The 10,117-nt window shown below is 39.0% G+C and overlaps 1 long non-coding RNA gene across 1 annotated transcript; it reads right to left on the reverse strand.

Moving 5' to 3' along the window:
• Positions 1–1,192: 1,192 nt before the first annotated feature.
• Positions 1,193–4,419, reverse strand: LOC138358669 (uncharacterized). The gene is made up of 3 exons (XR_011225515.1): positions 4,162–4,419; positions 2,178–2,289; positions 1,193–1,276 (listed from the first exon to the last, which is right to left on the reverse strand). It is a non-coding gene; the product is annotated as an uncharacterized lncRNA (long non-coding RNA).
• Between the last annotated feature and the right edge of the window lie 5,698 nt (positions 4,420–10,117).

A 10,117-nucleotide genomic window follows, 5' to 3' on the forward strand; every position in this document is an offset into this window, starting at 1 on the left:
CATCACACATACCCCAACACCAACAATCACCACACATACATCAACAACAACAATCACCACGCATACACCAACACCAACAATCACCACACATACACCAACACCAATAATCACCACAAGACACCAACAAGAATCACCACAGACACTAACACCAACAATCACCACACCTACACTAACACCAATAATCACCACACATACACCAACACCAACAATCACCACGCATACACCAACACCAATAATCACCACACATACACCAACACCAATAATCACCACAAGACACCAACAAGAATCACCACAGACACTAACACCAACACTCACCACAAGACACTAACACCAACAATCATCACATAAACATCAACAACAACAATCACCACACATACACCAACACCAACAATCACCACAGACACCAACACCAATAATCACCACTAGACACTAACACCAACAATCACCACACATACACCAACACCAACAATCACCACTAGACACTAAAACCAAAAATCACCACAGATACATCAACAACAACAATCACCACACATCAACACCAACAATCACCACACATACATCAACAACAACAATCACCACTTCTGCCCACCACCATTACCGACAAACACTTCGAGTCAGCACTCAAGGCCTGTCCCTACGGGAACACAGTAGTATACTTAGAAAGGAATCTTTTTCTATTTCAATTATGGTATGAGTTAGACAACTTTGAGAGAGCTTAAACAGGTGTTGTCATTAGTGGAGTCTATTAAAGCTCTTGGGGTTTGCTGGTGTAAAACATATGGAACAACATTAGTTACGAATTGGCAAGTGCTATTTGGAATTATAATAGTAGCTACGAATATGTTGTCAAATAGGAAATTAACCCTCTTTCAGGAGGCTGTAATAATCAATTGTAAAATTTAATTAAAAATTTGAATTAAATTAAATTAAAAATTAAAAGTCTAAAGTGTGGTATTTGTCTCACAGTTCTCCAATTGACAAGAAAAGTGCTATAGAGATTGACAAAACTATTTTTAGATATATATGGTATGGTAGATACTACACTTTGTAAAGGTAAGAAAAACGGTGGAATATGAATACTGAAAGTGTACCATAAGTCATTGGTTAACTTGTGTGTTACCTTTAGAAAGGAGATAAAGCAGAGGAATAGTGTAAATGCGTTAGGACATTATTGTAAATTACGTGTTAGCTACTTGATACATATGCCAGAGTATACTGACCTTCCCTTTATTTCACCTCACTGTTATTCATCTGCAATTGATGTTCTCAGGCGGATCTGAAATATTGAAGGTTTTTTAATAAACAGTAAACAAGTGTATGATGTTATACTCCCACATATAGTTCCTAGAGTGGAGGAGGCATACCCACTCTTTGACTGGCGAGTAATATGGGCAAACTTCCATGTTAAATTTATTGCCCCAAAACAACGTGAGCTATTGTATCGGTATATTCATGAGACCCTTCCTACTAATGATAGGTTGTTGATGTTGGGCATTAAAGACAACAATAGGTGTGACCAATGTACTGATATTGAGAATAATATGCATATATTTTATTTCTGTAAGGAGAAAGTTGTTCTTGTAAACTGAATTACAGACACTCTTAAAGCTTTATGTGGACCAAGTATTAGTGGAGTTAATGAGGTTTTAGTGTTTCATATTGACATAAAATGCAAGAATATTAAGAATACAATAATTATGCTACTTTCTGATTACATTTTGTGTGTGTGTGTGTGGATAGGAGGGCAGGAGGGTTACTGTGTGTGGATAGGCGGGCAGGAGGGTTACTGTGTGTGGATAGGCAGGCAGGAGGGTTACTCAGAAGACAAAAAATTGAAGTTCTTGCGAGGCAGGATCAGGTGTAACATTTGGGGGTTTACGGCTCATGCTCGGTGATGATATGGAAAATAGGTTCACTGAGAATTATACTACTGTATATGTAATGTAGTATTTCCTTGTAAAATTGATGTATATAAGACATATATTGTATATTATTAAATAAAGATAAAAAAAAATAGGAACTGCAGTGAAAAGCACGAGCTTCTGCTATAATAGAAAACCTGAGTCAACGAAATTATAGCTTTGTGGAACAGATGACTTATACACAAGGCTCTTCTAAAAAAAATAGCCCAAGCTACTCTATCCCTTTAAGATAAACCTTATTCTCAATAAACTTACCTGAACTTGAAAACAGTGCTGGCTTCAGGGAGATATTTTCTTGTGGCTATCGTTAGCCTTCAGTAAAGCATCACGTCTAGATGTAAACCGGTATCCATTATACACTGAGTCTCTGGAAACATTCAGAGAAAAGAATAAAAAAAATTTAGAGCGAAGTACATGATGCTGTATTTTCTAAATTTTACTTTGTTGTAACTTCTAGATTTTAACCTGTTCTAACATATAAATATCTACATCTATTTCACTGATGTATTGATGTATATATGATTTATATTGTATATTATTTAATAAAGATAAAAAAAAATGATGGATCTCATCTTTATATTTCGTCTGGGGTGACCCGGTGAACTCTCTTCAAACTTACCAATAGTCTAAATTCAATGTTATTTACAATAGTGTAAGTTACAGCATGAATCAGGAGCCAACTATGTGCACAGAAATAAACAGGTGTGTCATAGAAACAAATACGCTTGGCACAGTTAACTAAACATGCGTGGCACAGTTAACTAAACATATGTGACACAGTTAACTAAACACGCGTGGCACAGTTAACTAAACACGCGTGGCACAGTTAACTAAACATATGTGACACAGTTAACTAAACACGCGTGGCACAGTTAACTAAACATATGTGACACAGTTAACTAAACACACGTGGCACAGTTAACTAAACACTCGTGGCATAGAAATGAAGGTGAACTAAGAGCACAGAAAAGTGTCAGACAGGAATATTGCATTAAGGCGTCCGCAGTTGACAAACCCCACAAGGCTGGGGGTTGTGGAGAGAGCGGAATTGAATGCGACAGACGAGGCTAGAAAAAAAAAAAAAAAATTCCAGTGGATCAAGAATTTTTGTGTTTCTCTGCCGCTGTTGCGCGAATTGCAGGCAGAGACCAGCCGCCATTGGTCTTGCAAGTTGGGGTGGATAGTACGTTAGTGTGAAGTTGGACTTGGGAGGAAATTTGTGGACTTTTGAGGAAGAAATGTTGGACACGAGACGAAACACTAGGATGCTGTATCTATATAACAGGTCAACATTCCTCACCTTTTAGTCAATATAACGCTGACCTTATAGTCAATATAACATGTCAACACTCCTCACCTTATAGTCAATATAACATGTCAACATTCCTCACCTTATAGTCAATATACCATGGCAACATTCCTCACCTTATAGTCAATATAACATGGCAACACTCCTCACCTTATAGTCAATATAACATGGCAACATTCCTCACCTTATAGTCAATATAACATGGCAACACTCCTCACCTTATAGTCAATATAACATGGCAACATTCCTCACCTTATAGTCAATATAACATGGCAACATTCCTCACCTTATAGTCAATATATCATGGCAACATTCCTCACCTTATAGTCAATATAACATGGCAACATTCCTCACCTTATAGTCAATATAACATGGCAACATTCCTCACCTTATAGTCAATATAACATGGCAACATTCCTCACCTTATAGTCAATATAACATGGCAACATTCCTCACCTTATAGTCAATATAACATGGCAACATTCCTCACCTTATAGTCAATATAACATGGCAACATTCCTCACCTTATAGTCAATATAACATGGCAACATTCCTCACCTTATAGTCAATATAACATGGCAACATTCCTCACCTTATAGTCAATATAACATGGCAACATTCCTCACCTTATAGTCAATATATCATGGCAACATTCCTCACCTTATAGTCAATATAACATGGCAACATTCCTCACCTTATAGTCAATATAACATGGCAACATTCCTCACCTTATAGTCAATATAACATGGCTATACTCCTCACCTTAGTCAATATATCATGGCAACATTCCTCACCTTATAGTCAATATAACATGTCAACACTCCTCACCTTATAGTCAATATAACATGACAACATTCCTCACCTTATAGTCAATATAACATGGCAACATTCCTCACCTTATAGTCAATATAACATGGCAACATTCCTCACCTTATAGTCAATATATCATGGTCGTCTCGTGACCATCTTGTAGAGCTCGTGGAGCCTCTGGTGTTCCTCTCTCACCGACCAGCTCTTTTACCACACTTCCTGGAGAGTCGCCGGGACGTTCCTCTACAGTAACACTCGCCAGGTGCTGGAGATGTCCTCCACTAGAGGCGTATTCCTCTCCAGTACTCGGGAGGCCTCTGACCACCACCTCTGGTAGCGACCAACTGCAAATTTCCCGCCTTTATGGAAGGGCGCCTGACGTCACGCCAGGGGCGGGCTGTGATTGGTCTATTTGGACAGGCCGCCCCGTCACCGACCAATCACGCACCGCCTGACGAGTGGGGAACCTCCCCCCCCCAGGGGGCGAACCGCCATTTTTTAATAGTGGCGCCGCTATCAAATCTCTTTCACAAATATAAATTTTCTTCTCGTGTGGTATTTCACCTCTAAAGAGTTATAGTAATAGCTAGGTACCGTAACAGTATGTATGCATTTATGTATGCATGTATGTATGTACGTATGTACATGTGTGTATGCGAGTGTGTATGTATGTGTACCCTGTATACCCTGTATACACCTGTATATGTGTATACAGGGTATGTGTAAGCTGGTCATAATTGCATTTAACCTTGTAAAATGCAAATTAATCACATTATGTTAAAAAAGCATTCCGCTAATAATGTTGATGCAGGTCAGCTGTAAATCGATGTATTTATGTATGTATGTTAGATTAACATTTTATAAGCACTACAATCACATTCTGTGGTTGATTGTTCAATATACCTCTGAACTATATGTTTAACAGATCTCTAACCCTGTCCATGAAGAACAGAAGAAAATATATATATGCTGATTAGCATTGTAAATGTGTGGCCACGTCAGTGGTAGAGAATTTTGCTAAAAAAGGTCTGTTGTTAGGCTTCACCTCTCTCCCAATGCGCAAATACGCACAGGAATATCCATGAGCAAAAAAACTTTGCACTATGCTTTCCACCACCACAACATGATCAATCTACCCTAATGTACTACCAACAACATCACTACCCCACCACCACCATAACCACCACAATCTCTGCAACTATCTCCAACCCATTCACCACAACCCTATCCCCCCCCTCCCCCCAATCATCCGCTTCACCACCACCACAATCACTACCACTACCCTACCACCACACACCAGCACCACTACTACCAAACCCTCACAACCACCACACCTTTATTACAACCCACCACCACCTGCCATAATTATAACCCCCAACACCACTGAAAAAAACCACTGGGAAAGAACTAAACTGAATTAAGGAGTACTTGAAAGACAGAAATCAAGACGAATATATTATTATACAACATCGGCGATGTTGTATAACGCATCTAATTTCACCTGAACGCTAGGAAAATTAAATTATAGCCCAACCAGCTTCATAGCATATAGCTACAAGGGTGGTAGGCTAGAGGCTAGGCTAGTGAGTAGGCTATATTGCTAGATATCATCACCACCATCGTCAATCCTTCCCCAACACTACCATCAATCCCCCACCACCACCACTAATCCTCTACGAACACCACTGCCATCACCAACCCCTTAAAAACACCACCACCACCACCAGCCACAAACCTCCACAATCACCAACATCGCCCTGAGACAACACCATTAACCAACCACCACCACCACTATCACCACCATCTACAACATCAACTCCAGTACAGCCCGTTATCGATATCTTAACGACGTGCAATAATAGGAATCCCCCAACTGATGTATAGGATCAAGACCAAATCCCTGGCTATAACGCATTGTCTACGGCCGGCCTGAGGCGAGGGATGAGGCTTCGAATCCCTCGAGAAATGAGGCTACTGGATCCTGCTAAGAGCTTAAGCGTTACATACTCTCATACACCGTTATATCATGGTATACTAATGCTGAGTCTTGGATTGCTTTCATATTCCGTTATACTCCGTTATATCATGATGAATTCATGTTGATGCTTTCCTTTGAATGCCTTCATAACTCGTTATACCACTTCATATATCGTTATACCACAACATACCTTCATACCATGCAACATACCCTGTTATACCACATCACATACCCTTATACCACGCAACATACCCTGTTATACCACACAACATACCCAATTTACCATACCAAACCCCTTTATACATTCGCTATAAATTTGCGATATATGGAGTATAACAAGATCAAGAAAACATTTATGTATATATGTATTTTTATACATATATACATAAACGTTTATGTACTCACCTAGTTGTGCTTGCGGGGGTTGAGCTTTGGCTCTTTGGTCCCGCCACACGCCTTATGTATATATGTCTTCATGCATACATTATGAAGACATATATACATACATTATGAAGATACATTAACGTTTGCAGGCGTTGAGTCACAATAACGTGGCTGAAGTATGTTGACCAGACCACACACTAGAAGTTGAAGGGGCGACGATGTATATATATATACATTAACGTTTATATATATACATGTCTAATGTTATCAAGTAATTGGCGTTGATGATGAGTTGATCATGATGATTGTAATAATAATAACAATAATAATTGAAACAAACAAATCACATTAACGTGTTGTATCAATGAGAAAATAATTTGTGAGCCACACGAAGGATTCGAACCTGCACCATGGGGGGTACTCCCAAGCACACGCCTATATCCACTGGACCACGATATGCTATAAGTACTATTATAAGCTTAAAGCCTTGTGGAATCAGTTGAAGCTTAGGGTACTCAGCCTACAGCGTATATTGTTCAGTTGTTCAAAGCGTGTATTTGAGTGTACTGTGAACCAGGTTCGAATCCTCCATTTTCAGTTGATTTTATGAATAATAATAGTATTAATAATAATAATTATGAAAAATAATTATACAAATAATAATTACAATAATTATCCCCTTCTATTATTGCACTGCAGTGGTTACATTGTCGATTGTGGAATAATTCTTGGGTTACATAACATTCGTGTCACATTGCAAGTATGATGTTTCGGTGCTTCATTGCACGTTCTCGCTTTGCAACTTTGTCATTGAGGATACGTGGGGTGGGGTGGGGGGGGGGGGATATCAGAGGAGGGTTGCATTATTATTATTATTAACATCTTTATTGACAGAATTAATTACAATTTTGCCTAATCTGAGGATTTCAAGTAAGTCTTATTAAAGAGAGGATAATGCTGGTATTCACTGTCACACAACACAGAGGGTCATACACAAGACAATAGGTCTAAACTGTAGGCTGAAACACACACACACACACACACACACACACACACACACACACACACACACACACACACACACACACACACACACACACACACACACACACACACACACACACACACACACACATATATATATATATATATATATATATATCATGGTGACAATAAATGTTTTAATGTATGAATATGTAAAAACAACTTTCTATTGTGCACTGCCACACAAGGGTAGGAATGGGTTCATAAGTGAGGCAGCTTAGAAGTAATATAAATAAAATTGTGCTTCATTCTTTAAAATGGACAGGCAAATTTTGCATAAATTGTTAGGATGTCGTCCAGAACACCTGAGTCAATGAAATAGTTACACAGTTGATGGTACAATAGCCAGGAGGTCTAAAGTCTTTTACGGTTTCAACAATATGGTGTTCTAGTGAATGCATTAAAGGTTTATCACAGAGTTTACAATCTGAAGAGTCTGTTAGTGGCTCAGCCTCACTAACCTGCCAGATGTGTCTAGTTACTGAATGAGGAATGCACAATCAATGAACGGCTTGAACTAAAAAGACAGAACCGTCTGTTTTTGCTTTTGTTTTTGCTGTTTTTGTTCAAAAACGTTCGGTATATATATCAATATTTTTTATGAGCGAAGTATATTTCAAAACTGAATTATTCGATTCTTTATTGATAACAAATCTGCATATAATTTTTTTTAATTTTATTTAAATGAGTCAATTTCAGCTTCTTGCAGTCAACTGTTAGACTAGGCTATTGGTCACTCTGTGATGTTTCTCAGCGCTGGGAAAGTTGTTCTTAGCGCAAAAGAGATGTTCTCCATTGAACACCATGCAGCATCTCTGAACCTCTTAACAGCCAACCGGTTGAGCAAGAAGGTTTGTTCACACCAAGAGGACATTAACTGAGGCATCACATATGCTCCACCCTTCACCTGCTTCCTCCTGAAACATTCATGTAATTACGCCGAATGATCTAATTAGAGAGATAACGGGAGATTATACCTAAACTTAGGGTTTGATGATGAGGCTTTGTTCCTCAGACGATGGTATACTCAGGAGAAAAGTATTAAGAGCGTCTAGAGTGTAGGGTTTACTGAATGTTTCTTGAGTGTGATCTAGAAATTGTGATTTACTAAATGTTTCTTCAATCTGGACTAAAGTATACTTCTTTGTACACTCACACACACACACACACACACACACACACACACACACACACACACACACACACACACACACACACACACACACACACACACACACACACACACACACACACACACACACACACATATATATATATATATATACACGAAGAAGCCTAGCTATACACCTTTCGGTAAATATTGCCTGAGATATTGTAGGAATTCTACCAACCTCCCCTTAATGGTCTTTTACTCATATTCACTGCACTTGGGATTAACTTTATTTCCGTGTGATAGTGATCGACAATTGTGCTTGAGGCGCCTTGTGTTTCTCGTGGTGCAGGGAATACGTGCATTACACAACAGAAGTGTAGAATATATATATATTTCCACCGAGAAATTTGTTCCAATTTCCTCGGGTATTTGATTTCCAATTTACAATGGTATTTTGTTCGCTCTGTGCCTGACGCGAGACAAGATTTGCTTTATTAAGGTAGAATTGGATGCATTTCAAGTTGTAGCTCTGTAGTATTCTTCCAGTCGAGGAGGACTTGAGACTCTGTGTATATGGTTTTCGAGGTGCTTCTCAGGGAGGGGGGGGGCGCAGCCTAGTGTTCTTGCGACGGGATCTTAAATTGGTCTATTTTCAAGGGGTAATTAAGTTATAATAAGACGTTGTTTTTATGAGAACATAAAATTATTTCATTCCTTCAAGCCCCAACCCCCCCCTCCCCCCACTAGCAAGCCACCAACCCACAGCTCTCTCTCTCTCTCTCTCTCTCTCTCTCTCTCTCTCTCTCTCTCTCTCTCTCTCTCTCTCTCTCTCTCTCTCTCTAATTATATTATAATTATCGGATCATAAGCTATCTATTAATAAATCTGTCTCCAGATCCGAGTATCAATGATCTCACTTGTAATAATGCCATTTTATATTCCAAAAAATAAAAATACTTTTCATACTTCAAGTCTCTGTTCAACACTGAGCAGTATTAAGCTTACTTTTGAGTCCTTGAATACCGAATGTAAGTTTTTTTCCTGTTTAATTTAAAATGTCAATCTTATTAAAATTACGTATGGGGGGTGGGGGAGCTCCAAAATGGAGAGTTTAATCCCCTTAGGATTAGGCTTGGGTAGTGAAACACTTCAGGGAAGCCCCAGTTCTGCTCTCCTGTGTTCCTTCTTACCCTGATCCTCATGAATTATGGAACATCTTTAAGCGTTAAAAATCTTCTGGAATCAAGACCCGACCTCATACTGTCTCCTGTCTTTCTCTGTCTCTCTCTTTCTCTGTTTTTCTCTCTTTTTCTCTCTCTCTCTCTCTCTGTCTGTCTTTCTCTCTTTCTCTCTCTCTCTCTCTCTCTCTCTCTCTCTCTCTCTCTCTCTCTCTCTCTCTCTCTCTCTCTCTCTCTCTCTCTCTCTCTCTCTCTCTCTCTCTCTCTCCCTCAGAGAGAGAGAGAGAGAGAGAGAGAGTTCAATCCAGCGTTAATTTCCGTTTGACCGAGGAAGCATTCTCATACTTTTGACATAGAGAAAGTAAGTTAGATATGTTA

The sequence above is a fragment of the Procambarus clarkii genome, chromosome 85, assembly GCF_040958095.1.
Source record: "Procambarus clarkii isolate CNS0578487 chromosome 85, FALCON_Pclarkii_2.0, whole genome shotgun sequence".
In the NCBI taxonomy this organism is placed as follows: Eukaryota; Metazoa; Arthropoda; class Malacostraca; order Decapoda; family Cambaridae; genus Procambarus; species Procambarus clarkii.